Source organism: Canis aureus, chromosome 9 (assembly GCF_053574225.1).
Source record: "Canis aureus isolate CA01 chromosome 9, VMU_Caureus_v.1.0, whole genome shotgun sequence".
Lineage (NCBI taxonomy): Eukaryota > Metazoa > Chordata > Mammalia > Carnivora > Canidae > Canis > Canis aureus.
This window is the reverse complement of record NC_135619.1, coordinates 16,525,114-16,551,141: the sequence shown is the minus strand read 5'-3', so window position 1 is coordinate 16,551,141 and position 26,028 is coordinate 16,525,114. Positions and strand designations below refer to the sequence as shown.

Genomic DNA, 26,028 nt, shown 5'->3' with positions numbered 1-26,028 from the left:
GGCATTGTTTTCTTTTTTATGATATGACTATCATTTAAATCAGTAGACTTTGAGTAAGGCAGATTACCTTACTTAACATGGTAGGCCTCATCCAATCAATTGAGAGTCTTAAGGGAAAATTCTCAGATTCCTTGTAGAGGAAAAAATTCTGCTTCCAGACCATCTTCAGACTCAAGACATCAACTTATTGCTGGAGTTGCCAGCCCACCCACTGGATTTGGGATTTGCTAGGCCCCACAAAGGTAGGAACCAGTTCCTTAAAATCCTCACTCCTCTACACACACACATACACACACACACGCACACATACACACACGGTTCTGTTTCTATGGAGAACTTGACTAGACCAATGGTTATCTTAAATTTCAGACAAAAATGGTTGGGAATCTCCGCTGTGTGGCCCATCCTGTCAAAGCAAGATGACCAGCAGATGGTTATCATTCAGACAGAAGAGGAAAAGAGCAGGATGACAAAGGGCCCTGCTGAGGGAGTGAGTGCATGGAATGGTGTGCAAGAACCTGTTTCCACTCCCACTCAGAACTTGGGTAATGTAGTTACCAGTACACAGCAGGTGTGACCTTTGTTTGACTTGGAACCAGAGTATCCTCCTGGATCAGGAGCAGCCTGAATTAACCTGCTTTGGTGAGAAGAGAAGAGGCTCTCTGTTGCCCTTACATGCCTCGCAGATTTATGGTTCCTGTCAGCAGCTCTCAGATGGGCCAGGCTGTGTGCACAGTGGGCTTCTCCTGCCTGAGAAGCACTACCCCTCAGCAGAGGGAGAAGGTGGTGTTTCCCAGAAGCTTATTGTTCTCTTTGCTTAAAGATTAAAGGCCAAGCCAGTTGTTATAAGAGGCAGGTATAGAAAATTCTATATTTCTATTCTGAATTTTCTTAGCTCCTCCTCCTTAGTCCCTCTTTCACCTTATCCCTCCCCAGGATGAGACTGGTACAGCAGAAGAAAACCCAGAATATTGAGAAACATAATGCATTGAAGTTATGCCATGAGAGAGTAGTATAAACAACAGAAAAGATTATTTTCTAAGGACACTCCCTTCTGGGATTAAAAGGCACCTCCAGTGATAGCCAGTAACTGCCACTGTCCTTCCAGAAGGGAGCTGGACACTGTGGGATAGGCAGACTCGAGTGGGAAGGGACCAAGGGGAAGTGGAGGAAGAGAAGAGTGATCAGAGAGGGAAGAGACCCCAGTACACATGTGACTGGAAGGAATCAGGTGACAATGTTTTGCACCATCTTCTGGACACCATGCTTTTCTGTAAACATTTATTAAGAGGATTCCCCTCAGTAATTGACTGAACCCACACACCCTCCTACAAGACATAACCAAGGAGTGACATCGATAACCAGTCAAGAGGAAAGCTACTGTAATCCCGCAGGAGTTGAAATCTGGTTCGTGTGCTCTACTTAGGTTGGGTTTGACAGAGTATCACGAAGAGTCGAAATGTGACCCCTAAATTCCATGTTCAGGTTCCAAATTCTGGCTCTGCTCCAGAGCTGTGTGCAATTTAATCAGTTACATAATCTCTCCGAGCTTCAGCTTTTACACTTTTGTTTTTGTGAGCTCTATTGTGTATCTGACAATTTTTTTGGGGGGGGTTATATTTTGCAACATTTGCAAATGATCTTAATTGCCATACTACCCAGATTGAGAAGTCCCATCTTGTTCAAACTTCGGTGAAGTGAAAGTTTGAAAATATTTTAGAAGCATTAGATGGTAAATGGAAAAATAATTGCACACTACACATGGTTATGCATTTCAGATAGTGCAACATAGTTGGTGATTCTCATTATATAGTGTCATCTCTACTGTTCAGTTTTAGAAAAGAGAAATAATACAAGTTTTTATAACTTCCTCTGTGACCTTGCCCCCTCATTGTTTTTCCCACCAGATCTCAGGTTCCTCATTTGCTGCTGCGTCTTTTGCCCTGGCAAGAGGCAGTTTCCAGCCTTGTAGAGTCTCTTCCTCGTCCCAGGCTGTAGTTCAGAAACATGTGCGCACATTGTCTGGGATTGTCAGATTGAAGGAGCAGCTGATGAGACGCTGTCACCCCAGAAGAAGCCTCTGTGTGAGCAGGCCTCTTGTTCATTGGGTTCTGCTTGGACCACTAAGCTAATGTGAGGCTTAAAGTCCCAGAGCCCTCAATTCCATGCAGTCAGCCCTGCTTCCTCCACTCTGTGCAGACAAGAAGAGCAACAGGGAAGAGATGATGCCTCTGAAACATCGTAGCAATTTTGCTGGAGTTTGCTTTTTTCTATGGACAATGCATGGGAGGTACCTAGTTTTTTAGGCCCTAATCCTGGACCTAACATTTTTTTCTTTCGGATTATTTTCTCTGTCCTCATGCACCATTTTTCACCTTCTGTCACTAGAAATTTTCTTTGTCGATTGGCCCTCTTTTCTCTCTTCTCTCTATAAAAGCCAAGGCCATTATGTTAAGTCTTCAAGGACACAATATGGAGATTTAATCAATTAATTCCTTTATTGAAGAGAATCAGTGATTTGGATCAGTTTTGTTGCTTTCTGAGTGTCTGACTTGATGTTGAAATGGAGATAGGCAAACCTGGAGAGAAGGACCATGAAAATGTCCTTCAGATTGGTGTTTTTTAACCATTTCACTCAGCGTTTGTGACGTGTGTTGCTTCAGTTCACACAGAGGACAGACTATGCACTTTGGCTGTTGAGAATTGCTGCTCTTCACACATTAGAAAACTACGGGGACCTCTGGGTAATGTCAATGTTGAACTCTCCAAGGAGTGTCAGAAGAGCTGATAATTCAGTTTTTGGATTAAAGCAGCTTCATGTGTTTTAGATACTGCTTATCCACATTTCAGTGAAGATGTAGAAGTCAGACTTGTGTCCTCATTCACATTCGCTTGATGGAAGATGGACTAGTCAGGAATCTTCTTATTGTGAATGATCCTAAACCTCAAACAAATTAGCTTAGACAAACAAACAAAAGACTTTGTTGTCTCTTGTCACTGAGAAGATCACAGGTAAATCTCCTTCAGGTGAGCTGTGAGTCAGGACTCAAAAGGATGTTCTACTTGGTTCCATGCTTCCATGTTGATTCCTCCTAAGGCTCCATGTAATGGGTCCTGGAGTCTTTAGGTTCCTATCTTTTTGACAGCCTTTTTTTTTTTTTTTTTAGTGTTTTATTTATTTATTCATGAGAGACACAGTGAGAGAGGCAGAGACACAGGCAGAGGAAGAAGCAGGCCCCCTGTGGGAAGCCCGATGTGGGACTTGATCCCAGGATCCTGGGATCACAACCTGAGCCAAAGGCAGATGCTCAACCACTGAACCACCCAGGTGCCCCTCTTTTTGATGTCTTGTGGAGGATAAGAGAAAGCTTTTCCCCCCTCTTGAGCCTAGCCGATGTCTCCTCCACTGAGGAAATTATTGTGGCCAAGAGAATGTGCTAGGCTAATTGCCTTGGAGGTGGGACATGTACTCACCATGGAGCCGGGCATGGAGCAAACCTCATCTGGCAGCCATGGACTTAGAGTGGGTGGGCTCTCCGGAGAAGCATTGAGGAGCCGTGACAAAAGCTGGGGAAGTAGATGTGGGAGGCAAAAATAGAGGGACAAACACATCCATTTCGTGATTTAGTTGGCTACAGAGGAAATAACAGGTTTTCTCAGAAATGAATGTGGAACATGCTTAAGGCTTGTTGGACTATTCTGAGACCCCAAGACTTTGGACAACCTGAAAAAAATGCAAAAGCAGATGTTATTGGTTTTATTTTAACCGTTAAAAGAATTTCCCCTTGGAGCATTCATTTGTTTATTGCACTACTATTTAGTAGGTGCTTACTAGTGTCAGGCCCTCAGTGGGACATTGGAGGCGGAGTGAACAGCACTACTGCAAACACAAATACAGTCACAGTGTTGACTCCAGAGTAGCCTGATCATTAGCATCAGTCTGGGAATTATTTTTAATTAATCATATTTTTAAAAATCAAGTTACACACGTGCTGTAGTGCACATGCCTTCAGTATGCAGCTCCAATCTACTGAATCACGATCTTTGTGAGATTTTTACATCTTTGATATATGAAGGAATGGATTTCTCCCTAGCTGGGATTCAGGAACTCCATCCACTTAAAAATAGAAAAAAAAAAAAAAAAAAAGCTTCAGGATAAGATTCCTTGCCACCAGAATTGTTCCTGTTCTGCCCTGACTGTTGGTCATTGTCCTCCCCGAATGATTCTAATTCCAGTGGTGTCCTTGTGTCAGGGGAGATGAAAGCAGGGCTCGCCCCCTGCAAGGCGGGTTCACAGTGGTCATTTCCAGGGCACCGGGGCCACTCACCCCACGTGCAGCGCTTTCCCAGCACCGTGCTTCAGGCAGCCACCGTGCAGGAATTGGAGCTGGCGTGCAAGATGAAAACGGTTTGCCATTTCTGGTTTTCCTAGCTGTCAACAAGAGAACATTTCATTGCCCTTGAATCTCAGAGATGAATAAAGTGGCGAATGTTGTTCCTTTCCTTGTGTCGGTGAGCTCACTGTTTCTACAGGGGTTTCTTTTTGTTGGCAGCACTTATCAAACAGGAGGCAGGATGGACATCAATGTGAGGTTGCCCAGATGGAGAGAGGTCAATGCTGCTTTCAGTGTCTGTAATCTTTTCATAGGCGGGAGGGAGGATGCTCCAGAAAAGAAATTTAATTCCTTTTAATTCTCAGAAAGTTGCTTGTAGAAATGTTAAGACCTTTATTTATTTAAAGGATTTTATTTATTTATTCATGAGAGACACACAGAGAGAAGCAGAGGGAGAAGCAGGCTCCCTGCAAGGAACCTGATGTGGGACTCAATCCCGGGACCCCAGGATCATGGCCTGAGCTGAAGGCAGACACTTAACCACTGAGCCACCCCGGCGTCCCAAGACCTTCGTTTAACCATAATTTTATTGTCAGCCTTATAAGTAAATTTAAAGGATAGAGAATCACCCTCAACGCCATCTAAAATATCAATATCAATAATGTAGATAAAGAAAGTTGATTTTAAATAATAAAAAATACCAACCCCTTTGTCAAAGATATACCTGAAATCCACTCACAGTGTTCTTTCCATGACTTCTATTACTTAAGATGTTTAGATTTTGATGAAAAGTCAGTATGGATCATGTTTTCTCCACTTTTATTTATGCAGTTATATATGGAGAAAGGATCCATTGGGAAATTATCTTTTCAATTCAGATATTTTTCTCTCTGAATTAAGCAATTGACTCCTGACTGGTCTTCCTGCAGTTGGTTCTGTGCACCATGGTCAGACTTTCTTTTTTCTTTCTTCCTTCCTTTCTTTTCTTTCCGTTTTTAAAAGATTTTATTTATTTGACAGAGAGAGAGAGAGAGAGAGAGAGAGAGAGAATGAGAGCACACAAGCAGGGGGAGGGGCAGGAGAGAGGGAGAAGCAGGAGCTTCTGAGCGTGGAGCCAGAAACAGGGCTCAATCCCAGGACCCAGAGATCATGACCTGAGCTGAAGTCAGATGCTTAACCTACTGAGCCACCCAGGTGCCTCTGTGGTCAGATTTCTAAAGGGGAGATCCTGTGGATCACGTTGTTGCCTTGCAGTAGCCACTGCCCTATCACTCATTTCTTCGTCCTCTGCTTTGTTGTCTTGATAGTGCTCATCACACGCTGAAATTATTGTTTTTTTCTTTTCTGACTCAGAGACAGAGTCAGATAGAAAAATGAGAGTGAATGAATGTTTAAAACCCCTCGGAATAAAGTCTCTTCTACTCACAGCACAATCTGACCCTTGCTTCTATGGCCTCTCATTCAGAGCCTGTTCCAGCCCCGGTGGGACTACATTCTGGTTCCCGTGGAAGCGTGTCTTCTCTGGTTCTCTTTCATATATTCTTCTCCACTTCTAGAATGTTTCTTTCCCAGTTGATTCCCTCTCACCCTTGACACAGTTAGGACCCCTTCCTGTGAGCTCTCTGGGCTTCCTGCATCCCGGGAATGCTGTATTATCTGCCCATGTGTTTGGCCGGATTCCTCCAGTAGGTGTCAAGTTGGAAGAAGGGCCTGCTACCTCTCTGATGGGTCTTCAGATGCTGCAAGAGAGCCTCGCATGTAGATATTTGTTGAACCAATGAAGGAATGAATCAAGTACCTGCAAGTTGCTTAGAAGTGATTCCACTTTTGCTAACTGGAAGTAACATGATAAATTGTGTTTTCTTTATCACAACTATTCTGCCAGAAAGCAGGATAAGGGAAAGACCAGAAATCCGGGACCTGGAGAAATAATTTTCCCAAAGCTGGATCTGTAATAAACAGGTGAAGTGGGAGCCTGGTTGGTGATCAGGACATTTGCATTTACTTCCTCATTCTTTCTGCTGCATTGCAGGATTTCTAAAGCATTGAGGGTAGATTCCAAAAATACTCTCAGGGTAGGAAAAAAATGCAAGTAATTCCTTTTGGGTCTAAAGGTTTTGTGATTCTATACTTCCTGATTTGTTATTACCATCAATTAGGCAGAACTAATTAATCTGAGCTGAAATGAGGTGTAGCAGGTCAGATCTTTATCGGCAAGATTTGTGGGCTTCCTACTCTCGTTCATTTGAGGGAGGGAAGGCAATGTTCATGAGGGAGTCAACTGGATGCTGGGGATGTCTTGGTCCTTATTACTAGAGGACTGTATGGCCAGGGCCCAGCTCTCAGGAATGGGGCCGGAGCCAAGAAAATATTTGAGGGGACTTGGTTGTTAGTCAGAGGGACAGTCATCAGATTAGGCTCCCTAGATGGGCTAATTATAAATCATTCATTTGGGAACTAAACTGGACACAGAGATGGGGTGACTAGGAAATTTAGTTGGCAAGAATTACACAGAGACGAATCTTAGAGAAGGGACTATCAGGGCCTAAAATGGTTTGTTTGGAAGAATCTGAAGCTTTTCCACCACAGCTCTCACACGCCCATAGGCACAAAGGGCTTTTAGAGACATTCCCCCCTACGTACATTCCATGTGTCGGAAGCTCTGTGGAGCCTTGCGCTGAGAGGAGTCATGAGTCCCCAGAACAGTGTCCCTGGAGGTCCTCACACTTTAAATGTTGGGGCACTGTGGCTGTGTCTGTTGTTGAGAACCTGGGGGACTTATGGCCACCTTTGTTTTATTTATTTATTTATTTATTTATTTATTTATTTATTTATTTATGATTTTATTTATTTATGTTTTCATGAGAGACAGAGACATAAGCAGAGGGAGAAGCAGGCTCCATGTGGGGAGCCAATGAGGGACTCGATCCCAAGACCCCGGGATCACACTCTGAGCTAAAGGCAGATGCTCAACCACTGAGCTACCCACGTGTCCCTCCACCTTTGTTTTAAAAATGTGATTTGGAATACTCTGGAACAACTGCCCTTAGCGTCAATGATGAGGGAAGGTTGTTGGGAAAACCTGACTGCCGGGAGAATCCTTCTGGACTTTTGGTCAGATGGGCATAGGAGGACTTTTTAGTAGCCTAGTCGGTCTAAGAAATTGGACTAGAAAGATTCACGAACTTCTGGGCATTGTCTAAAATTAAATCTGTGGAGAGATTACGGCAACAAGTCATCTTTAATTTGGCTTTCATACTTAATTTCCTTCTAGTCAAGATATGGATTGATAGAGAGTCTTGATTAATATCAGAAAATTGGGAATGTTGGAGATGATGGATTTTAGCTCATGGATTTTTTTTTTTTTTAATTAAATACAGGGACCGAATTACCCTCAATAAATAAAAAACAGCCAAATTTTCACTGATCTCCTGAACTGGGCTAATTGCTCTCATGGGGCTGATTTTAGCTTCTAGAGTCTGTGAATTGCCAGAGGCAGTAGTTTTAGATGTGGGGCCAGTATCTTTTCCCGGAGGAAAAGGCTGAACTAAGGGGAACTTTGAGGGGTGAAGGGATGGCTAATGCCTTTTTCACCGGGAGCGCTGCTGGTTAGGCCTCTGCTGGAGGACCCTGCCTTTCCATCCCCTGGATCCCACACTTGGCTTGTGCGATGAGGTTTGTATGATGTTTATCTACAAGAAAGAGATCTGCAGTTAGCTAGATTATATGCAGAGTATTCCCCAGCCATTTTCAGGCCCCAGGACAAGTAAAGTCTGTAGGCACCTGTTACAAGGACACCCTGTGGGCCTGGCAAACTGGAATCTGAGCCCTGGGTGTAGCATTTGAAGGGCAAGACTCTTCCCTGCTCATGGGAAGTTTTCTTGTAAAAGTGGGATCACTGGTTGGATTCAGACCTGGGTTGCAGTAGGTCAGAGCTCTCATTTATATTGTACACCATTGTAACAATTACCTGTAATGCTTGGGTCCCTTCAACTTATTCACCACCATCCACTACTCGAGTGTCAACAGGTAATGAATCTACTCAGGATTTTCAAAGTTGTGACACTTTGGAGAGGGGTGCAGCCCAGGAATCTGTATTTACATCAAACCTTCCAGAGTTCTTTTTTTTTTAATTTAATTTAAAAAATTTTAAAGATTTTATTTATTCATAGAGACAGAGAGAGAGGGGCAGAGACACAGGCAAAGGGAGAAGCAGACTCCATACAGGAAGCCTGACATGGGACTTGATCCAGGGTCCCCAGGATCACACCTGAGGCTGCAGGCGGTGCTAAACCGCTGCGCCACCGGGGCTGCCCTCCAGTAGTTCTTAAAGCAAAAGTTAGAATGGATAGAAAGGAAATCTCCCCTGCTTCTCTCTGAGCTTTCAGGTCTGAAAGACAGAAGGAGTCCTTTTCAGCAAACCTCTGGATATATTAATCTGTGTGCATCTGCATTTAATACCCTTTTGGTCAGGGACATGAAGGAAAGCTGCAAAGGGTGTAGCTTTTCAGAATGTGAAAAACAAGTTGTGTTGGGACACCTAGGTGGCTCAGTGGTTGAACGTCTGCCTTCGGCTCAGGTCATGGTCCTGGGGTCCTGGGGTCCTGGGATTGAGTCCAGTATCCAGGTACCCGCAGGGAATCTGCTTCTCCCTCTATGTCTGCCTCTCTCTGTGTGTCTCTCATGAAGAAGTATATACAATCTTTAAAAAAGAAAAAAAGAAAAACAAGTTGTGTTAAAGTATGACATTCTTGGCTCCCCCAAATCTCTGAGTATGGCCCTCTCTTTCCTCCTGCCATTTGCGTAGATGGTCTGATCAGTAGCCGTGTTGCCAGTTGGTGCAGGAGGGGCCGAGAAGGGGCAGTTTGTCAAGTCATGTGTTTTGCACACGCTGAGATTTTGGGGCCCAGCCTGGGTGGCCTTGAGGACTGAAGGCTGAGCTGGTCCCAGGCAGGGAGGAGGCGGTGGGGAGGGGAAGGACAGCCTCTAATTCTGGGGAGGACTGCTGCTCTGCTGCCCATAGTGGAGTATTCTCACAAGGCGCTCTAGGCCCACTGTAAGAGACGAGGATCACCTTGGGAGGTGGGGGGGTTGTACCAAAAGGGGACCGGGTGTGCAGGAGAGTTGCCCTGGTTAGGCTCAGGTATAAGAAAGAACAATCAGGATACATAGAGAATCCACTCCAGGCTTTCATCTGAGGTTTCAGTTCCTGCTATGGCATTCCCATATGTGACTGTCTCGGTTCCTGGTGGCCCACCTTGAAGAACCATTTCAAACTAGTCGTTCTCCTGAATAATAAAAATCTTTTTTTAAAAAAATATTTTTATTTATTTATTCATGAGAGACACACAGAGAGAGACAGAGACACAGGCAGAGGGAGAAGCAGGCTCCTTGAGGGGAGCCTTATAATGCAGGGCTTCATCCCAGGACCCAGGCATCACGACCTGAGCCAAAGGCAGATGTTCAACCACTGAGCCACCCAGGTGTCCCTGAATAATAAAAGTCTCATTAATGCTTTGCTGAAATCGGGTCTATCCTATTTCTCAAATCTGTTTGTTTAGAAGATCCCTTTAGAATTAATATAATTAGGTATGGCCTATTCTTAGTAAATCCAAGCTACCAGCCACCGTGGCCTCCTTTCCTATAAAGGAGCTCAGTATACTGGTGACGAATTGTGGGGTCAGAACTTCCTGGGTTGAAACCCCAGCCCCATTACTTAAAGGGAGAGTACCACCCCCCCACCTTATGCCCTGGGGAAGGGGTGATGGGTCACATGTCACAGTGCCTGTCACAGAACCCAGTGAGGGTTAGCTGTCTTGTTATTTTGTAAGATCTTGCAATTCCTTCATTAAATAATTTGCTCTAGATGTTACCTGGGACAGCTACCAAGTCCTGTAGTTTGCTGACTGCATTCTTTGTGATTTCTCAAATGCTGCCCTTCCAGGGGAGACAGCACACACAGTCTCAGCCCAGTGGGGTCCCAGCAGGGGGTGGGGAAAAAACCGTTTCCCCCTGGTCACGCTGAGATGCCACAGGGGAAAGTGCAGGTCCTTTAGGCAGATCACTGTGGCTGCATAAAAGCAAACTGCTTTCAGTAGGTCTAAACGTTTCACCAACCATAGCGAGAACCAAAAACAGAGACAACAAACTGCACCCTGAGATAAATCAGAGATAAGAGAGTCACACTGACTGGCCTGGTCCTCTAAATACAAAAACATGGACTATTTCCTGCCACCCTGGCTCCAGAACAAAAATAGTGTTATCCCTGGTTTTTGCTAAGTTGCTGGCTGGAGATACGTCAGGAGGTTTGTGAATGTAAGGGAGGTAGGAGAGAGCTGTTGTTTCTCACCATGCAGGGACTAATATTGTATTTTTTTCCTTTAAGTCTTTGTTATGTTTTTTATTTGGTGAGCCAATCCTTTTGAAGTCTGATTCCCTTGCTGTCTTTGAAGGAGAACTTTTCTTTCTTTCTTTCTTTCTTTCTTTCTTTCTTTCTTTCTTTCTTTCTTTCTTTCTCTTTCTTTCTTCTTTCTTTCTTTCTTTCTTTCTTTCTTTCTTTCTTTCTCTTTCTTTCTTCTTTCTTTCTTTCTTTCTTTCTTTCTTTCTTTCTTTCTTTCTTTCTTTCTTCCTTTCTTCTTTTTCTTCTTTCTTCTTCTTCTTCTTCTTCTTCTTCTTCTTCTTCTTCTTCTTCTTCTTCTTCTTCTTCTTCTTCTTCTTCTTCTTCTTCTTCTTCTTCTTCTTCTTCTTCTTCTTCCTTCTTCTCCTCCTCCTTCTTTCTCCTTCCTTCCTTCCTTCCTTCCTTCCTTCCTTCCTTCCTTCCTTCCTTCCTTCCTTCTTTCTAAATACTTTTTTCCTCTGAATATTCCTTTGACACTGTCATGCCTGGGTCATCTTAAAATGCAAAATCTCAAAGATGTCTTGTCTGGGCCTCTTTGTTACTAGGTTATGATTTTTAAACAGTTGATTTTGAAATACTACTAGACTTACAAGAAGAGGCAAAAATAATAGAGTGAGTTCCCATATACCCTTTATTCAACTTCCCCTAATGATGAACATGTTATATTACCCAGTCAGGAAATTGACATTGGTATTAGCTCAATTACAGACTTCATTCAGATTTTTATCAGCTTTCATGTATACTATTTTTTTTTTGGAGGGAGGATGTGGGTATATAATTCTATGAACTATTATCACATGTGTAGATCTGAGGAAACAATGACACATCCAAACTATTTTATCACCACGAAGAAAGTCTGTGATGTTACCCTTTTATTGTCATACACTCCCCCTATCCTAACCCCTGACACCTGCTGATGTGTTCTTTATCACTATAACTTTGTCATCTCAAAAATGTTATATAAATGGAATCATATGGTATATAAACCTTTGAGATTTGCTTTGTTCACTCATCATAATGCTTTTGCAATACACTCAAGTTGTTGTATGTATCAATATGTTTATTTTTGCTATGGAGGGGTATTCCATTGTATGATGTACTGCATGTTGAAGGATATTTGAGCTATTTCCTGGTTTTGGTTATTACAAATAAAGCCACTATGAATACTTGTGTACAGCTTCTGTGTGTCAATATAAGTTTTATTTCTGTAGATTTATGACCATCTTACGTTGTAAACTTTTGTAACTGCATTTATAAAATCACTGATGTTATGTAGTGCTTCTTGAATTTTCCTGGGCGAATGAGAAAGAAACAGAAGTCACAATATGTAAGTGATGCATTAGGCCAAGTGATGTCAGATAATATCATTGATACTTGATGCCATTGATTGTTGACAGTACTTAAAATAGAGACAAGTGACTTGAGCTGTCACAAAGCACATGGTAGTACAGACCTGCCAAATTCAAAAATCATTTGTGTGGAATTATCAGTAGCATAGCGATGTTGTGAAGAGTGATTTTGTACCAGCAGAAAAACATCATCCATCCCATTATATTAAAACAATAGTTCATTTGGGTTTTTATTGGTTTTATAGTTTTGTTTTTTATTTAATTTATAAATTTGTTTTAGTTTTATGACTGTGGATCAACACAAAATCAGCTCAACTACTCAATAAAACCAGTGTAGTATATGTGATTTAGTAGTGGTGATGGTATCAAATAAAGTCACAGGAAAACACAAATCCATGTATGTTTTAAAAAAGCTATAAGGACAGGGATTTTTTTTTAAAGATTTTATTTATTTATTCATAGAGACACACACACACACACAGAGGCAGAGACACAGGCAGAGGGAGAAGCAGGCTCCATGCAGGGAGCCTGACGTGGGACTCGATCCTGGGCCTCCAGGATCATGTCCCGGGCTGAAGGCGGCGCTAAACTGCTGAGCCACCCGGGCTGCCCCAAGACAGTGATTTATACCATGTTTTATATCTGTAGATATTAATATAGTTCATATATTGGATCAAACAGGGGTAAACATAAAAGTGGCTTAAGTAAATATAAAATGTTTATTCTCAATGTCTGAACTCCTAGGTGGTCCAGTAGTGTAGGATCATCAGGAGACCCAGGTTTCTTTTAGCTTCTCTCCTTTCTCTTAGATTGGTGCTTCTCAAATTTAATGTGAATTTGAATCACCAGAAGATCTTCTTCCTCCTCCTCTTCCTCTTCTTTTTTCTTCTTCTTCTTCTTCTTCTTCTTCTTCTTCTTCTTCTTCTTCTTCTTCTTCTTCTTCTTCTTCTTCTTCTTCTTCTTCTTCTTCTTTTTCTTCTTCTTCTTCTTCTTCTTCTTCTTCTTCTTCTTCTTCTTTCTTCTTCTTCTTCTTCTTTTCTTCTTCTTCTCCTTCTCCTTCTCCTCCTCCTCCTCCTCCTCCTCCTTCTCCTCCTCCTCCTCCTCCTTCTTCTTCTTCTTCTTCTTCTTCTTCTTCTTCTTCTTCTTCTTCTTCTTCTTCTTCTTCTTCTTCTTCTTTTATTCAAATGAATCAGCTTCAGTGGGTCTGGTAGGGCCTGAGATTCTGTATTACCACAAGCTCCCAGGTGATGCTGGTGTTGCTGGTCCACAGAACCCATTGTGAGTGGCGAGGTCTAAGAGTATTGCTTGCTTTCATTTGGTTGAATTCGGCTTGTCACTTCTTTGGATTTCCAGCCTGTGGGATGGGGTAGAGAGTGAAGAGTAAGCAGTTTCTTATGAGGACACGATCCAGACATTGTGTACATTCTCTCCACTTCTTACAGGCTGGAACGTGGTCATATGGCCATCCTCAGTTGCAAGGGAGGCTGGAAAATGTAAGCTATGGCTAAAATTTGAGGCATTCCAGTAAGTAAAAAGAAGGGGGGCATGGGGGGGGGTAGGGGGCATGCCTGAGCAGCTCAGTTTAAACATCTGACTCTTGATTTTGACCCAGGTCATGATCAACCCTGGGTCTAACTCTGCACTGGACATGGAACTTGCTCGAGATTCTCTTTCTCCCTCTCCCTCTGTCCCTCTCTCACCCTCAAAAGAATAAAAGGATAATGGGGAGAACAAATATAAGGGAATTATTGGTAGTCTCTGCTATGGTCTTTAAAGAGAATTTAAGCCAACGCAGGGTCTATGAGAATTTTTTTTGCTTTTACATTACTTATGCCTGAGGAACAGTAATCTGAAGTACAATCCAAAGTATGTATCCCTTTAGCATTCACATATGACTTTTCATAATCTGTCCCTTGCCTACATGCTATGTCTCCCATGAGCACAGTTTGTGCCAATTTTTTTTTTAGATTTTATTTATTAGAATGAGCATGAGTGGGGGGGGGAAGGGACAGAGGGAGAAGGAGAAGCAGACTCCTCACTGAGCACTGAACACCGAGCAGGGAGCATGACCTGGGGCTCTATCCCAGGACCCCAGGATCATGACCTGAGCCAAAGGCAGATGCTTAACTGACTGAGCCACCCAGGTGCCCCTGTGCCAATTCTTTTGAGTGATTTGCTTTTACCTGAACAGACATCTCATACTCCACATGATATTCCTTTTGTCCTTCTCTTTTTGTCATTTGTACCCTTATTAGGGCTAGCTGGTAAAGTTGTGTTCCTGGGCAATAACAGGCACCCCTTGACACAGGCAAGGGTCTGCAAATTTGTGGGTTTTTTTTTTTTATAGAGAGCCCTCAAGAGAGAATAGAGCATAAATGATGAATTCTCTTATTTTTCAGACCTTCTGTTCTACTGATGGAAGCAACCAAGACTATTTTCCTAATCGAAAGGCATGACTCTAGATTTTAGACTTTGTTCATTCCCCAACCTCACTGCTACACACTGAGTAAGCCCACATAGGTATAATGAGTTTTTGCTGTGTGGAGATTCTAGGACAAACCTAGAAGCTAAGTGGCCTAGTTTCTATTTGAAGATGTTATTGACTCATTGAGAAGTCTTGAGATACTCAACGAACTCCTTTACAGAATAGGAGTTTATTTCTTGAAGTTGTAGACTAGAATTTGTAATGGGCTAAGGTTTTTCTTTGAGGATATCTTTTTTTTTTTTAAAGATTTTATTTATTTATTCATGAGAGAGACACACACACACAGAGGAGAAAGAGAGAGGGGGGGGCAGAGACACAAGACAGAGGGAGAAGCAGGCTCCATGCAGGGAGCCTGATGTGGGACTTGATCCTGGGTCCCCAGCATCACGCTCTGGGCTGAATGTGGCGTTAAACCGCTGAGCCACCCAGGCTGCCCTCTTTGAGGATATCTTACAGACAAATCATCAAAATTGAGTGTGCATGCACGTGTGTGTTAGAAGAAATGTAAAATTCCCTTTATATTTTATTAAAAACATTTATACATATAAATATTTAATTTATTCATTCACGGGAGACACAGAGAGAGGTAGAAACAAAGGCAGAGGGAGAGGCAGGCTCCCTGAGGAGAGCCTGATGAAGGATTCAGTCCCAGGATCCCGGGATCATGCCCTGAGATGAAGGCAGATGCTCAACCATTGAACCACCCAGGTGCCCTAAAATTTCCTTTAATGTTTTAATTTTTCCCCTTTGCTTTATCTTCCTAGTTAGAGTAGAAGTCTCAAGAAAAATGTCCTGGATGCAGTCATGCTTCAAGTGATGTTTCCTTCAGGAAACAAAGCAAGTCAACAACAAAAACTAGCCAGAGGATTTAAAGAATTCACTGTATTTTCCCATTCTTTTAAATTCTGTTTTTCTTATCTTTTTCTCCTCTTATGTCAGGAGCTCATCATTGCTTTTCTTTGGGGGGGGGGGAGTGTGACAATATTATTGCTGTTTTATTCATTTTTTTGAGTGTGTCTAATTGTGCCATTGATTCATTTACCTAACATTTAAGGGCTGAATTAAATGATAATTACATGAATAAAAATATAATGTCCTAAAAATCCTCTACTTCACACAAGGACCAATTTCCAGAAAAATAAATTCTTTTAATCCCATTCTCTGTATTCTCTGCCTTTGATATGCATGCTGGTTACTCCATGAGTCAGTGACCAGGTCAGCCTGTGTCTGAAGAGGACCTAATCTCTGGTAGCTGTTCCTTGTTCTTAAGTTGGACTGCTCTGTTCTCTCCTGAGAAAGCAGGCTTCCCACTTTGGATCATCTGTATCAATGCCAGGAGCTCTGTCACGACAAAAGAGATGTAGGTATGAACAAGGAGCTTTCATTGCATTTGGTCAATATTTATTTAGTGCCCCTGTGACATTATCAAGAGGATAGCCCCTGGCAACTAAAAGCTTTCAGATTTGAGGGCAGACAAAAATAATGACAAGACAAAAAAAAAAAAATAATGTTCAAACTGGGCTACAGGAAATTTTTCTGTGACCTGGTTGAGTTCTTCTAGCACAGTGTCTGTCCAGTTGTGTCTGGGACTTCCACATTTTCCTTCTGGCATCTTTCCAAATTTTAACTTTTGACAGAACTGTACATCGAAGTATGGACTCCCTGGTGGGGACATGGGACCGGCAGTGTCTCCGTGGTCTACCCTGTGGAGAGTGAGCTAAGAAGGGGTTAAGTTTTCCCATACAATCACTCTGGGGACAGTGTGAGGGAAAGAATGTAGGTTTTAGAGTCAGGCCTGGCTCTGTTTTGTATCATAAGGATAAGATTTTAGCCTCTCTGGGCCTCAGTTTCTCATCTATAAAATGGGGATAATAACACTTGCCTCATAAAGTAGGTGTCATGATTAAATAGAGGGAGAAGGAAGGAAGCATGTGAAATGCCTTGAGCAGTGCCAGGCATGCTCAAAGGTGTTTTGCTTTGCTTGCTTCTTCTCTGTCTGGAAAGAGGCTATGTTATTTTTTAAGTCGCTCCAGTGGCCCAGTCAATAGACTAAGAATTACGGTCCCCAGAGTCAATCGACCTATTGTTATTAAATTGCCTTGGCCCTTCTAGTTTCTGGAATTGTCATTTTGCACTGTAATTGATTTACAGTTTTCTTCCTGCCCTTCTCTTGCAGATGTTGTTATGGGCCCAGGGCACTAGATGGTGCCATTTTACCAAGAATCAATGACTCTTATGGCAAAACCTGTTCTTTTGACTTGTCCAGTGCTATAAAAAAGACAATTCTTACAGCATACATCAGCATAGCCATATATTCCAACACATCATAGAAATCCCTTTACAATTCTATGTTTCTTTCATTTATAATAGGGAGTGTTTAATGCTTAGAAGTCACCCAGAAGTTAACATATTTGATTTGGTTTCACGGTTTAGGAGAATAAGAAAACTTGGAGTAGATTCAAAGAGAAACTAAATTTGATTGGAATGGGAAAGTGGAGTACATGAAGAAAGTCAAATAAACGTGGATTACATGGTGTTTAAGGGATGGTTAGGCAATGTCCTGGTGGGCTCTAACAATGAAGGATTCCTAGGGAAGATGGTAAGCAGCTGTCATTTTCCACCTTAGGGTAGAATAGAATAAGAAGAAATGGACTTACGGACCACAGGAGAGAGATGTTAGTCACAAGGAAGATTATCTGAAACCAAGAGTGTGTAATATCATAATGAGGAAAATTGTCAAATTTTTCTTTGCTTAATTAAAAAAAATTAAGAGTGAGGGAGGGAGCAAGCAAACGAGTGTGGGGGAGAGGGGCAGAGGGAGGGAGGGAGAGAATATCAAGCCGCCCCCCCCCAGCATGGAGCCCAACATAGGGCTTGATCCCATGGCCTTGAGATCATGATCTGAGTGGAAATTAAGAGTTGGACACTTAGCCAACTGAGCCACCCAGTCACCCTGCCCTATTTGTTTCTAATATTAAAAAAGTCTCAACATGTCCAGATCAGATTATTTGCAGCCCTACTAGAAGATGGAATTTTTTTTTCCCCTTATTATGGTGCTTATTTGATGCCTGATTTGATATAGTCTAGGATGATGCTCGTTGCAGCCCATTGGTACAGGCTAGGACCGAATATGACTTACCAGAGATTAGCAATGATTTCAGAGTGTCCCATTATATTGTGTGTGTATGTACGTAATATTAGAGGTCTATAGCAGCACCAGCATTTTTTTCTTGGTTTCTAAAATATATATGTAAGGGCTGGACTAGAGAAGTGACAATGACCAGGAGAAAAGAGAATCAGATGTCTTCCTTGATACTTATTTTTGAACCTCTCATTTGTTACTTACATGATACTTCAGACTTTTTGTTTTGTTTGCTTTCTATTTCTTTTTTTTTTTAATTTTTTTTTTTTATTATTTATTCACGATAGTCATAGAGAGAGGAGAGAGAGGCAGAGACACAGGCAGAGGGAGAAGCGGGCTCCATGCCAGGAGCCCGACGTGGGACTCGATCCCGGGACTCCGGAATCGCGCCCTGGGCCAAAGGCAGGCGCTAAACCGCTGAGCCACCCAGGGATCCCCTTGCTATTTCTTATTTATACCTATAATATCTGGTAGATTAGTATGTGGAGGACTTATACCATTCCATATTCATGATTATACATCAAGTCCACAGGAGGGCGCCACTTTTTTTTTTTTTTTTAATTTTCTCCACAGACTTACCCTTGGTCCACCCAGAGAGTCCACCTTGAATGGGTCTCCTTTCTTCCTCTCCTGCCCCACAAGACTGGCAGGTCTTCCCTCAGGGTCCTGTTTCATCCTGGAGAAATGGCATATGACTTTTTTGGGTTCTTCCAATACCTGAGAACAGATAATAGATAAGACCATAAACTTGACATTGCTGATAACGACTGCTCCTCGTTACTTAACTTTGCTCTTTTATGCTAACAGTACTTTATCTTTCCCAAGATCATTTACAAGGAAAAAGGTGAGGTGGAGATATAACAAAAGAGAATGCTGGTGATGGAAGATTGGGATGAGGTGGAGAAAAAGAATTAGCCCAGCTATTTTCTTCCTTGCTGATTATAAATGTAATGCACATTCATTGTAGAAAATTTGGAAAGAACACAGACTAGTTTAGAAAAACTATTCATAATTCTACCACTTATAGGTAACTAAAATCAGTATTTTCAAATGTTTCCTTCTATATAGCTACAGGAAATTGGAAAGATAGAGCCAACTATTTGTAGAGAGCTGATCCAGGAGATCACTGATGGGGCTAAAAGATGAATTGGAGAGCAGGAATAATGTGTCTTATGCATGTGGATCACTGGGTGGAGAAAATCTGTTCTCAGGGAAAAAAGTGAGATAGGGATTCAGAAAGAAAAAGAAAAACTCTTGATCCCTGAGGGCAATTGAGACAGCAAGAGTGATCCTTGGGTTTCCTGTCTTTTTTTCTGTTCCCAGGGCACAGGCCTGAGTCAGGAGCCTGTGATAGATCTGTGAGCAGGTGCTCAGCAGCCTTTCAGTAACTCGAAAAGGGGGGTATCATTACGTGAAATCAAAAATCTCTGACCCGAATTGCCATACAAAATAATAGGCACGTAATAATTACTTGCTGTTAATAACTGCATGGAGAGTGCCTTTTTACATTCTCTCATTTACTGTGGCATATGATGCTGATGTGCTGCTCAGAACCCGTTGGATTCCTCTTAACCCGATTCACTGTCCTTCACTTCCAAGAGCCAGCCCCCATTCAATGATTCTTCTTCTTCTTCTTCTTCTTCTTCTTCTTTTTTTTTTTTTTTTTTTTTGCCCTCAGACCACTGGGACCCACCTTAAACATGCACGCATAACAAGCTGGAAGTGCTTGAAAATTTGTGTCCTGCTGGGGATGATCCTCAACCAGTGATGGATGGGGAAGTACAAAGCTTGGCTCTCTTGCCCTGGGTTGGAACAACTCTGAGACCTCATAGCTCTCCAGAGTTCCCCTGCAGGATTATGCCGAAACTATCCTCTACGGGACTTTGCCTGAGATGGCACCTATGATAGATAGCTTCCAATGGGGCTCCCAGTCACCCCTGCCTCTTGGTATTCACTTGTGGAATCCACTCTTCTGGAGTGTAGGATAGTCAGAGTGACTTGCTTTTGACCAGTAGGATGTAGCAGAGGGGATGGGATGTCACTTTCTTGATTAGGTTTTGAAAGTTGTGACTTCTGTTTTGCTAGCCTTCTCTCTACTGCTTTCTCAGCTTGCATGCTTTGGTGAGGGAGACTGCCTGGTTGGATAGGCTCTCATGGCAAGGAGCTGCAGCCTGCCTCTGGCCAACAGCCAGCAAGGAGCTGAGGCCCTCAGTCAACAACCTGCATGGAACTATGAGCTGCCAATAGCCACTGAGTGAGTGTGGGGCTGTATTCTTCTCAGGCTGATGTCTCAGATGAGACTACAGACCCTGGGCCAACACCCTGATTACAACTTTGTGAAGGAAAGGACGTAGCTAAGTTGTGCTTGGATTTCGGACTCAAAGAAACTGAGATAACAAGTATATGTTGTTTTTTGATGGCAGGAGTTGGGGCAATTTGTTATGCAGCAATAGAGAGCTAATACAGTGCCTTTGCCTGGCTTCCTCCTTTCCCTGTCTCATTCCCACAATTCTCTTACCAGTTTTTCCAGGGGACTCTTTCTTAATATATCACTTTCATGTGAACCTTGCATAAGACAGGATGGGATTCTAAAGCTGGGTAACTCACCAGCTAGATGGCAACAAGGACCATTACTTAATAGGTAATTAATGCTGTAATGCTGTAATGTGGTATATTGATGGAGTATGGTCTTACAAATACTCACACTTTGACCTAGATGAATTGAGATGAGGATATAGATTGAAGAGGATGTTCTCATTTACATACTTTCTCTGGTATTTGAGAAATTTGAGAGAAATAGTAATTAAAAGGACCGTGGAAGAGTTGGTTGATTTTGGGTGACTATAGATGCATTGAGGGAGAGATGACAAGTTTGTTACTCAAACAAATTATGGTGTGAAAGTTTGAAGGCCTCCAGTGCAGCAACCGGAGAGCCAACTGTGTTTACAATAAAGCTCAGGATCTAAGTGTAGGAGAAGTGTAACTTGAGAGAACAGTACATTAGCAGCTCTTCTGTGAAAGTTGAGATCATGATAGGGAAGGTGTTAGATCCTGAGACTTGGGATAAGGAAAGTTGGATGCACTGGAGACCTTTGGATCACTAGATTCCCCCGAGCCCTTTAGGTCTTTAGAATGGACCATTTCATCTTGCCAGAGGCTGGCAGCACCTGCTCCTTGTCTGAACACTATGCCCAGGTTGCAACTGAAGCAGATGCTTTTTTTTTTTTTTAAGATTTTATTTATTTATTCATGACAGACACACACAGAGAGAGGGGCAGAGACACAGGCAGAGGGAGAAGCAGGCTCCATGCAGGGAGCCTGACGTGGGACTTGATGCCCGGTCTCCAGGATCACGCTCCAGGCTGAAGGTGGCGCTAAACCGCTGGACCACTTGGGCTGCCCGAAGCAGATGCTTTTTGAGAACATGCACGTTGTCCTCAAAATCTTTTTCCACCTCCCTCCCTGGCACTAGACTGATGATTCCGGTCAAAAATTATCATGTTCCAATTAGGGATGTGTTGGCCCTGCTGAAGGAGAAAGGAACAGAGCTGCTGAGACTGGCTAATATATACTAGCACATTAGCCCATGGATAGTTCTTGAGATTGATGGTCCTGGAGTGAGATTATAGAGTTAGATAAGGAGAGCATTTGTTACCATGAATATACTCTCCTGGGATTCGGATTCTAATATTCTAGCAGGAGCTCCTGGAGCCAGTCTCAATATGTTGCTGGATGGCTCCTGGAAGCTTGAAAAAAATGATGGCCCACACTGAAGGATGTAGAAAGGCCAGAACTGCCTTGGCATTATGGTAAGCAAGGAATTGTAAGTCTCAGAGCAGTGAGCATATGTGCTAGTTATCAACTTAAGATCTCTTAGCTCCAAACTCACTTCCCCCCCCAAGCTTTGTAATTTTGGAGAATAGCTACACGATCCTCTCACCTTTGACATTTTCTTTTTCCTCTGATGGTGTGGCTGCTACAAGTAGACAGAGGCCTATTGACACTCACTGCCCTGCAAGTTGCTGTGGTCATCCAGCATGCTGCTGGCTGTGGACCAGCTCCAGGTCACCCAGTCAACGTCACTGTTAGGGGTGGGAGGGTGGCTGGGAATCAGAATGGCTTTGTCTAAAGGGATTTGCCACAGAGGCCACGTGATCATAGTATAATTATGAAGGAAAAGGATGGGCATTTTATGAGAATATTGCTTCATCCATAGAGCAGAAAACAACAACAATAACAGTAACAGAACAAAGGCCAGATCTGATAGCCAACAGCCTGATTGAGTTGCCACAGTGGAGAGTCATGGCTATTTACCCATTTTCCAGACCCAGATTTAGAGTCCCTTGATTGAAGGGCACTTGGGTCCTCTAACAAAGGATTCTGCAATGTTGCCACAAGTATAGACTACAAATCTTACCCCAGGCCTTCCCTAATGGGACTGATGGGACTGGTGGCTATTAACTAGAGTGACTGTGCACTGAGGAAAGGTCAATATACAGACCTTTTGGATATTATTAGATACTGTTTCTGTATTGATGCTAATTTCTGGAGAAGTAAAAATGCTACCAGGGTCTAAGAGTCAAAGTGGGGACTTAGACTGGTCAAGTGATAAATGGAAAATTAACTCTTCTAACTTACAATGGCCTTAATTAATCCTTGGACCATTCCCGTGGTTATTTTCCCAGGTCCTGAATGCAATATTGCAATATACACAGTTCCTGGGGTGCCTGGCTGGCTCAGTGAGTGAAGCATGTGACGCTTGATCTCAGGGTTGTGAATTTGAGCCCCAAACTAGGTGTAGAGATTACTTAAAAATAATATCTTTTTAAAAAAGATTTATTTATTTATTTATGATAGAGAGAGAGAGAGAGAGAGAGAGAGAGGCAGAGACACAGGAGGAGAGAGAAGCAGGCTCCATGCCAGGAGCCTGACGTGGGACTCGATCCCAGGACTCCAGGATCGCGCCCTGGGCCAAAGGCAGGCGCCAAACCGCCGAGCCACCCAGGGATCCCACCCCCCCCTTTTTTTTTAAAGAGAAATATACACAGTTCACAACTGGCAGAATGCCTATGCTGACTCTATGACCCCTGGGGTAAGGGCCATTATGACAGGACTAAATAGAAGCTTCTGGAAATTTCCCTTCCTACCAAGGCAGTAAACAAGAGGCAATACTGCAGCTGTGGATGAATTATAGCTATTATTGTGTCTATGAAAGATTTGAAAGCTGTGGGGTTGACAATACCTAGTACATTCCCATTTAACTCATCTGTTTTACCTGGGCAACATTTGAATAGATCTTAGAAAATAAGTAAGAATATTGTAATCTTAATCTCTGCAGCTTTTGCCTTCTAATATAGAATATTTACTGGAGGAAAATCCACAAACAGTTGGTCTGCAGCTATAGACTTAGCTATAGACCACCAGTAGCAGTTTGCTTTGACCTGGAGAGGCCACCAATACACAATCATTGTTCTAGGGCCCTGACTGATAGGCAAACCATTCTCCACTATCTCAGAATCCATGTATATCTTTTCTTTGGAAAATTTACTTTTCACATAAAATGGACGACCAGGTACACTGCCCAAAACTCTTCTCCCTGGGCTTGAGAGGAGCCATGTGGATGCATCTATAAGAGTGGGAAAAAAGTGTCAGAACCTTTTTTTTTTTTTTTATTGCATATAAATGCCCTTTAGAGAGCATCTACTGAAGAAGAGACACTGGGTAACCAGGTTGTCAGGATTCATCCAGGAGATGTCAGCCAGCCTTTGTCCTGGATTACCCAGCATTTGTACAAGGGCTCTACAAATGGAGAATCATGGTGCCAGAGATGAGGTTATACATGTGTTGGGTGCTCTTTCACTAAGGCTGATTTAGCTACCACCACTGTTTAATATTTGTTATCAGCAGCAGAGACTGAGTCTAAGTCCTCAACATGGTAAAAACTATGAGGAGACCAAGCAGATACTTGGCCACCAGTTGATCATATCTGACACTTTCACCCTTGAAAGGGTGACAATTTTTCTTAACTGGAATCAAAATGTATTCTAGGTGTGGATTTGCCTTTCCTGCCTTTAGTTCCTCAGCCAGCACCTGTAAATAAGATCTCTCATAGTGTCTGATTTACCACTCTCTGGGGGCTCACCACATGGATGGTGTACTGATAGAGATCCCACTTATTACCCTAACCAAGATATAATCACTTTATGTTAAGGAGGTATAGCAATGGACATATGGTCATGGAGTCACCAATTTTGCCATGTGTTGCATAGTGTGCTGATGGATTGAAAAGCATTAGAATGACTTTTTTTTTTTAAAGATTTTATTTATTTATTCATGATAGTCACAGAGAGAGAGAGAGAGAGGCAGAAACACAGGCAGAGGGAGAAGCAGGCTCCATGCAGGGAGCCCGACGTGGGATTCGACCCCGGGTCTCCAGGATCATGCCCTGGACCAAAGGCAGGCGCCAAACCGCTGCACCACCCAGGGATCCCTAGAATGACTTTTTGAAGTTGTGGCTGAAGTGTCACCTTGGAGATGGAAATCTGTGAAGTTGGAACACTGTTTTTCAGGATGTGGTATTTCTTTTGAGTCCATGGCCATTATGTGATTTTCTGTAGGGAATGAGTCTGGATTTCAAAGGATAGAAGAAAGAACAGTCTTGCTTGCCACCCGTCTCACTGACTGGCTTGGGGACTATATATATGCTCCTTGTCTCTGACAATTTTAGGTTCTGGAGTTCTAGAGGTTTCTGATTCACATATGGGATATTTTCATCAGGGGTCTCAGTCAGAATCCTACTAAACCTAAAACTATGTTTGTATCTTAACAATTTATACTTCTCATGCTATTAAATTAGCAAGCTAAGAATGGAATTATTATACTGGCAGAGGTAATTGACCTGATCATCAGGAAGAGATATGATTGCCACTCCATAATGACAGGGAATATATTTTAAGATTTTATTTATTTATTCATGAGAGAAACAGGGAGAGAAGCAGAGATATTGGCAGAGGGAGAAGCAAGCTCCCTGCAGGGAGTCCAATGTAGGACTCAATCCCAGAAACCAGGGATCATGCCCTGAGCCTAAGGCAGACTCTCAACTGCCGAGTCACCCAGGAGTCCTAGAATAGTATATTTAGAACTCAGGAGATCACTGGCATGTCCCTTGGTGCTCTCATGTAAAAAAGGAATTATAGCTATTTTGACCTAATAGGGACAAAGTAGCCATGGGATCAGACCAGTTGGGACTAAAGGTCTAGGTCACCCACCAGGTAAGCAACTTAGACCAGCAGTGATGCTAAACAAAGGGAGAAGAATCTAGAATTGGTGGTAGAGAATCTACAATGAGTGGTCAGTTACAGCTTTGGGACCAACCACAGCAGTAGATACTATAGCTTATCCTACTAACTTCTTTCTGTAAAAAGGATCATACTAATAAGATAAAACTAATACTAAGAATAACCATAATTGGGATCCCTGGGTGGCGCAGCGGTTTGGCACCTGCCTTTGGCCCAGGGCGCGATCCTGGAGACCCAGGATCGAATCCCACGTCAGGTCCCGATGCATGGAGCCTGCTTCTCCCTCTGCCTGTGTCTCTGCCTCTCTCTCTCTCTCTGTATGACTATCATAAATAAATAAAAATTAAAAAAAAAAAGAATAACCATAATTTATAAAGATAAAATATTTTTGGCATTCTTCTAGGCACTTCACACTTGTAAACTCACTTAATCTTCACAAAACCCTATGGAGTTAGTAGTATTATTATAATAGCTTTACAGATGAAAAAAAATGAGACCTAAATTGAAGTAACTAAGTGATTAAGAGTTGAAGAGGATATGGATGATGGAATAACTTTTGCATGGAATAATCAAGAAAGAATTCATTAATAGGCTTTTGTTCCTTTGCTTCAAGGTGGGTTGGATGAATAGTGGATTTGGTGATGGGTGAGTGGATGCAAAAAAACCAGGTGTTCCAGATGGGAGGGATGGGATGAATAGATGCATGTAGGGAGTAAATAGAGAGGTATGCTTGGCGAGTAATACATGAGTTTGGCCAAAGGGTATGACTGATGATGCAGAAGAAGGGGAGATGAAAGCAGAACTGGGTCATAGTAGGTAGGGTTCTGAGACCAAGTTAAAAACTTTGAATTTTATTTTGGCACAGGGAATGATTGAGGGGTTTTAAGGACATATGTGGTGTGATCAAAGAATTCTCAAGAAGAGTGGTTTCTGATGCCAGATGGTAAGCTGATCTTCGTCTGGCTGCCTAAGTAAGAATTACTTGGGGACATTTTAATAATACAGATCCCTGGGACACTCCTC

The 26,028-nt window shown here is 42.6% G+C and overlaps 1 protein-coding gene across 7 annotated transcripts in view; it reads left to right on the top strand.

Annotated features, from left to right (window-relative positions):
• Positions 1-26,028, top strand: part of SPTSSA (serine palmitoyltransferase small subunit A) — a 162,715-nt gene that overhangs the window by 71,390 nt on the left and 65,297 nt on the right. For 3 of the 7 annotated variants that reach the window (XR_013386006.1, XR_013386004.1, XR_013386003.1), the window contains one exon: positions 1,908-6,181. The exons of 3 other annotated variants lie outside the window; for them this stretch is intronic. The gene's annotated coding sequence lies outside the window, so the exon portion shown is untranslated. Of the gene's footprint in view, positions 1-1,907; positions 6,182-13,522; positions 13,605-14,479; positions 15,924-26,028 lie in introns of those variants that run through there. One more of the 7 variants, XR_013386009.1, reaches the window with a different exon arrangement.